The sequence below is a fragment of the Tupaia chinensis genome, unplaced genomic scaffold, assembly GCF_000334495.1.
Source record: "Tupaia chinensis unplaced genomic scaffold, TupChi_1.0 Scaffold000634_1, whole genome shotgun sequence".
NCBI classification, from domain to species: domain Eukaryota; kingdom Metazoa; phylum Chordata; class Mammalia; order Scandentia; family Tupaiidae; genus Tupaia; species Tupaia belangeri.
The window spans coordinates 403,540-410,503 of NW_006160154.1; the positions used below are offsets into that span (position 1 = coordinate 403,540).

A 6,964-nucleotide genomic window follows, 5' to 3' on the forward strand; every position below is an offset into this window, starting at 1 on the left:
GTAATGAACTGTTTTGAGGGCATTGTTTGGGCACTCTAAGGTTCCCAGATCTTGCTGGGACCTCCAAATGTTGTGGAGTGCCACCGAATGAACGACCACTAAAGCCAGATTAAGGTTAAAGGGAGTCTTTATTAGCGGGCCAGCGACTATAGTCTGAGGCCTGTGGCTGAGAGTCAGAACTGCAGCCTCGATCAAAGTTTGAGTAGTTTTTTTTATAGGGGGTCAGTTGCTAGGGGTTTTTATATATATAGTTTTAAAAGTTGAATCAAATAGGTTAATTATTTTTGAGGGGTGTGGGGTTTTTATATAAACAGTTACATTGTTAAACAAAAAAGTTCTGGACTAGTTAAGAAAGACAATAATAAATATAAGATGTCTCAAATACAATTTTTTGTATGATTAACACAAACTATTTTTTATGAAAAAAACAAGTTTACAAAAATGGACAGCCATATTAGGATTAAAAAAGCAAAATAGACAAACAGTTGTTCATGTACAAAATCTAGCATGTGGCCTTCCACAAAAACATATTATTAGACATAAATAATAAGTTGTTAAAGAGTATAAATTGCTACAGTACCATAAAGAGAGATTATTTATCACTAGTTGGGGCAACCAGAAGAGGCTGCTTAGAAGATAAATTTAGAGATGAATATTAAAGGAACTGTGGTATTGAGACTGACCTTGAGATAAAAGAGGGAGGGAGAGGATTCCAGGTAAATGAGGGAGGAGATGGTACAGGAGCCACTCCATACTGACAACAAAAACCAAAAGCCAGAGTTAGTCATTAGGTAGTAGTTAAAAGAGTGAGGATTGGGACCAGCAGTTAGCATAATGGCTATGTAGCTGAATCCCCAGGTAGTCTACCGCGGTTTGCGTCCCAGACCTGGTGGCTTAAAACTCATGCCGGGTGCGTGTACATGCGTGCCCAAGATCCCAAGAGGAAAACGAAAGAGAAGGGATTGCGGTGTGGCCATCCTCCCTGGGGGCTGATTTCTCACTTTCTGTCTCTCTGTCTGGCGAGCACACGTGCCCTATAGCAAAAACAAAACAAAACAAAACAAAACAAAAACTCCAAAAAAAGAAAAAAAAAGTGAGGATCACTTTTTTTCAATTTGTTCTAATGGAGGAAGTTTTCTTCCTTTTCAGGTTTTTCTAATACTTGGAGCTAACCTAATCAACCATGAGTTTTAAGCCCTGAAGTGTTATAAAATTAAGATTACTTCCCATGATGAGGCAAAACCCCAATGATTAAAGTTTACCGAAAAGTTTATTTTTAAAAATATTTACCTTTTAGTGATATTTTCATTATTATTCAGCTCAAAATGTTTTCTTGGGCTGGCCCCTTAGCCTAGTGATTAAGGGAGCTGGTTCCCACACGGCCAGCTGTTTAGTTTGAATGCCAACCTGGCAACTTAGAAAGCACAGCGGGTGCTATGTTTTGTATGTCCTAAAATCTGACAGTGAAGAAATAGAGGAAAAGGGATTGCAGCATAACTATGCCTTATTGGGGAGCGCTTTCTCTCCTTCTCTCTGTCTTTGTCTCTCTCCCCCTCTAGTAAGCACATGTACCCTCTGCCCCCCCCCAAAAAAAAATTCTCATATTTCTATGGTGATTCCTTTTTTAACTCATGGTTTATTTAGAAGTATTTTTCTTGGCCAGTAGCATAAGAGTTAAGGCAGCTAGATCCCACATGACTGACTTTGTGGTTTGAGTCCCAACTCTCGTGGCTTGAAAAACATGACAGGTGCATGTGAGTATGTACCCCAAATCCTGATCAGAGGGAGAGATGGAGAAGGGATTGTGTTTTGACTATCTACCATGGTGGTGAGGGGTACTTTCTGAGTTTACTTCTCTCTCTGTCTTGCTCTATCTGGTGACTACATATGCCCTCTGGCCAATTTTTTAATGTATTTAATTTTTAAACAGATTTAAATTTTCTAGTTATCTTTGCATTACTGCTTTATTTTTCATTGCCAGCGGACACGTGTGCTCCCTAGAGAGAGAACGCTCCCTAATGGAAAATGATCATGCTGCAATTCTTTATTCTTCCATTCTTCTGTCAGAGATTTGGTCATGCAAGCACATGTGCCTGGCATGTTTAAGCTATCAGAGCCACGATTCAACTCACAATTGGCCATGTGGGATCCAGCTCCCCGTGCATAGCCATTAATCACTACACTGTGGGACTAGCCCATGGACAGTCGCAGCCCTGTTGTGATTTCTAGCTTTACTCTTAGATAGTCAGGATACATTAGCAATAAGGTTTCAATTCTTTGAAATTTCCTAATATTAAGGGAGCTGGATCCAGAACAAGTCTACTGGTTCTGTTTTTAATGAGAATATGTGATCAAATCTTGCACTATGACTATGGTTTTTTCTTTTCTTTTTTATTTTTTTTTAAGATTTTGCCTTATATGTTTATAGTAAAATTATTTAAATTTTTTATGTTTTCATGGTAAACTGAGCCTTTTATTGTTATGACATGTCTCTCTAGTAATGTTTTTTATTTCTTTTGTTAGCTATTTGTATATTGATGTAATTATACAGAATATTTTTTGTCTAGTATTTGCATTGTATGTCTTTTCCATTTAAAAAAAATTTTTGCTAGAGGGCAAGTGAGCTCACTGGAGAGGGATAGAGAAGGGAAGCAAGAAAGCATCCTTCATAGAACATGGCCATGCCACAGTCCCTTCTTATACATCTCCCCTGCCTTTCAGAATTTGGGCCACATACTCACACAAACCTACTGTGTGTGGGTTGTTTTTTTTTTTTTTTTTTCAAGCCATTGGTCCAGGACTTGAACCACAAAGTTGGCTATGTGAGATGAAGTTGCCTTAACCACCAAGCCACAGGCTGGCACCTTTTCCAGTTTTTACTTCCAACTTTTCCATGTCCATACATTTAAGATGTTAACTTTATTTATTCATCTATTTCAATTTGACCAGATAGGGACAGAGTAAGTGAGAAAGAGAAAGAAAGTAAGTCACCAGGTCCAGGACTCCAGCTGTGGTCAGCCATGTGGGAATCCAGCATCCCTAACAACCACACCACCTACTGACCCCTTAAGATGTTTTTCTTAATAGCTGCATGTAATTCAGGTTTTTTTTTTTTTTTTTAAATACAGTTTGACTTTTTTTTTTTTTTGAGAGGTTTTTGCTATAGGATGCATGTGCTCACCAGAAAGACAGAGAGATAGAGAGACAGAAAGTGAGAAATCACCCCCCAGGGGGTATGGCCACGCCACAATCTCTTCTCCTCTATTCTCCTCTCGGGATCTTGGGCATGCATGCACACGCACCCTGCGTGAGTTTAAGCTACTGGGTCTCCAGGACTTGGACCGCAGTCAACTACATGGGAGTCCAGTGACATAGCCATTATGCTAACTGCTGGTCCCTTTTTTTCTTTTTTCTTTTTTTATTTTTACGGATTATTTTATTTAACATTATTTATTTGTTTGTTTGTTTATTTATTAAATTTGACCAGAGAGAGAGAGAAAGCCAGAAAGCAAGCCACCAGGCCTGGGATTCAAACCATGGTCCACCATGTGGGCGTCCAGTGCCCTTAACCACCACGCCACCTGCTGATCCCGACAATCTTTTTTTTCTTAATCCTAGAGAAAAAATAATGGGGTCTAGTCATACTACAGTCCTTTTTTTCTCCAGTTCTCTACCCTGTCAGTATCCTGTACCCAGTGTGTTTTTCAAGTTGATGCAACTGGAACGCAAACCCTCGTTGACTGTGTGGGATCTAGCTTCCTCTGTGCAGCACTTAACCATTGCACTACAGACTGACCTTACTCATTCAGTTAAACGTTTATTCTATTTACATATATGAAAATACTGGTTTGCCTTAAAATTTACTGGGTTATTATTTGTTTTTATGGTTTGTTTTTCCTGCCTCTCTTATGTTTCATTTTCTCTCCTTTTTATGCCTTCCTTTTTTTTTTTTTTAAATCTTTCCCTTTTCTATTATCTTGATAGTTTACAATCTCTTTTATTTATTTATTTATTTATTTATTTGGAAAGGTTTTTGCTATAGGGTGCGTGCGCTCGCCAGAAAGGAAGAAAGAGACAGAGAGACAGAAAGTGAGAAATCACCCCCCAGGGGGGATGGCCAAGCTGCAATCCCTTCTCCTCCATTCTCCTCTCTGATCTTGGGCATGCACGCCCACATGCCAGGCATGAGTTTAAGCCGCCAGGTCCAGGACTCGAACCACGGTCGACTACATGGGAGTCCAGCAACATCCATTACGCTTTTAGTGTTTCCTTAAAGATCACAACTCAGATCACAACTCTTATATTTAACTTATTACAGTCTAGTAGAGTGAAGTAATTTTAGTACTTCCTGGAAGTGCCAGAATTTTATTTTATTTTCAGTTCTAGAATTTCCATTTATTCCTTTTTTTATTTTCTAGTTCTCTGCTGAAATCGTCAAGCTTGTTTTTTAATTCATTGACCATTTTAAGCTTTAGTATGTTAAAGTCTGTGTCTTACATATATCCCCTTCTGAGTTTCTTTCCATTAGTTTGTTTGTGGTTGGCTTTTACTTATGTAGTTCATCTTATACGTCTGGTTGTTCTGATTGCATCCCAAACATTGTACGAAAATTTTAGAGATAATTTCTTGCTCTATGTCTGCGTTGTCCAATATGATAACCATTAGCCATATTAACTATGTACATTTAAATTATTTAAAATATAAAAATTCAGATTCTTGTTGTACTAGCCATTTGTTAAATGCTCATCAGTTATGCGTGGCAGGTGGGTATTTTTTTTTTTTTTTTGGAGAGGTTTTTGCTATAGGGTGCGTGCGCTCGCCAGAGAGACAGAGACAGACAGACAGAAAGCGAGAAATCACCCCCCAGGGGGGATGGCCACGCCACTCCTCCATTCTCCTCTCAGGATGTTGGGCACGCACACATCCAGCGTGAGTTTAAGCCACCGGGTCCGGAACTCGAACCGTGGTCAACTACATGGGAGTCTAGCGACATAGCCATTAACTGCTGGTACTAGCAAGTGGGTATCTTATCAGAAAAGGCAGATAGTGAATATTTCCATTTCTACACCAAGTTGTATTGGATTAGTATAGCTCTAGAAGAGCTCTCGTTCACTAGAAAGAATTTACTTTTACTTACGGCCTTAGCAGCCCTAGGAATCCTTAATCACCTTTATCCGGCTGGTTTTGCAATGATTCTACATTAGACTTCAGTCCTGTGAGTGCTGGTATACTTCTTTTCCCCTTTAGTTTTAGGGTGTAGGCTTTTGTGATCACAACCTTAAGCCTGGAGGATTACCAGAGCTGCTTCCTTGGCAGGCTGTCGACTCTACACTCGGTGAGGCTGTTAGGAGTACACTCAGATTCTCAGCCATGCCTCTGGGATTAACAGATTTTTGTAGGAGAAAAACAGAAGAATGTGGACTCACCTCTCTAGCCTTCCCTCCTCTTTTTTATTTTGAGACCTTGTAATACTATATTGTCTTGACAGTTCTCTGGTATCTTCAAAATGACTTTTCAAAAAAATTGCTAAAGGGCATGCGTACTCACCAGAGACAGAGACAGGTAGAGGGGAAGGAGAACATGCACTCCAATGGGTTATGGTCATTGCAGAATTTTGGGGCATGCACACACACATTCCCAACATATTTTTCAAGTCACTAGTTAAGAAATTTGAACTGTGCAGTCCACTATAGGAGTCAGCTCCCATAATCACCAGGCCATCGGGTCAGCCATTCAAGTTGTTTTTATTTTTTTAACAAAATATTGTTGTCCTTTGCTTTTTTGATCATTCTTAGTAAGAAGTTTTTTGTTTGTTTGATTTTGGTTTTGTTTAAAATTGCCAGAGGATACATGCTCTCACCAGAAACATAGAGAAGGAGAGGGAGAAAAGCATCTCTTTCAATGAGGCTTGGTCACACCACAATCCCTTTTCCAATTTTCCATCCTATCAAGATTTGGGACATGCAGCTCTTCCTTTCTCCGCCATCATGGGGTGAGCAGTTCCCTCGGCTCTTTGCCATGTCTTCTCATAAGACTTTCAGAATCAAGCGGTTTCTGGCCAAAAAAACAGAAACAAAATCGTCCTATTCTCCAGTGGATTAGAATGAAAACTGGTAATAAAATCAGGTACAACTCCAAGAGGAGACATTGGAGAAGAACCAAGCTGGGTCTATGAGGAACTGGACAGGATATAGGCCACATATTTATGCTGTACCAAGGTCACTGTGGTCGTGCCACATCAAGCTGAAAATGGTCACCATTGACTGGACACTTGTGTTTATTGGGAAAAAAATGATGCTTCACCTTGTCTCTAAGTTCTGCATTGGTAGGTTGGTTCAGTAATAAATATGCGAGACCTAAAAAAAAAAAAAGGTTTGGGACATGTGCCTGGTGTGTTTTCGGCCCCCTTAACCACCAGGCCACACACAGGGCCCAGAAGTTATTTACATTTTTTTTAAGACTTGTTTATGTAATTTTATTTACTATTATTATTTTTTTAAATTTTGCTATAGGAAACATGCACTCACTAGAGAGAGACAGAGGGAGAGAAATAGAGAGAAAGTGAGAAAGCAATCTGCCTGTTCCAGGACTTGAACTGTGGTCACCCATGTGGAATCCAGTGCCTTGGCCACTTACACCACCTGCTGGCCCCAGGAAGTTTTTTTAAAACAGTAGTCTATCATAGCTAGAAGTAGAATCTCTCCATAAGCGATATTTAATCAAGTATTTCAAATGATTATGCCTCCCAACTGAAGGGTTTAGGATACTTTACCTGTATGGTCCTTTTTCTTCCAACTACAATTTTTTTTTTCTTTCTTTCTTTCTTTTTTTTTTTATTTTATTTTAACCCTAACCCTAACCCTAACCCTAACCCTAACCCCTAACTACAATTTTGTGACCAGTATACTTTATATCCTCATTTAAAAGATAAGAAAATTTAGGTCAAAAAAATTAAATAACCATA

The 6,964-nt window shown here is 39.2% G+C and overlaps 1 protein-coding gene across 2 annotated transcripts in view; it reads left to right on the forward strand.

Annotated features, from left to right (window-relative positions):
* IFT88 (intraflagellar transport 88) overlaps positions 1-6,964 on the forward strand; it is a 152,477-nt gene that overhangs the window by 15,425 nt on the left and 130,088 nt on the right. The window lies entirely within an intron of this gene.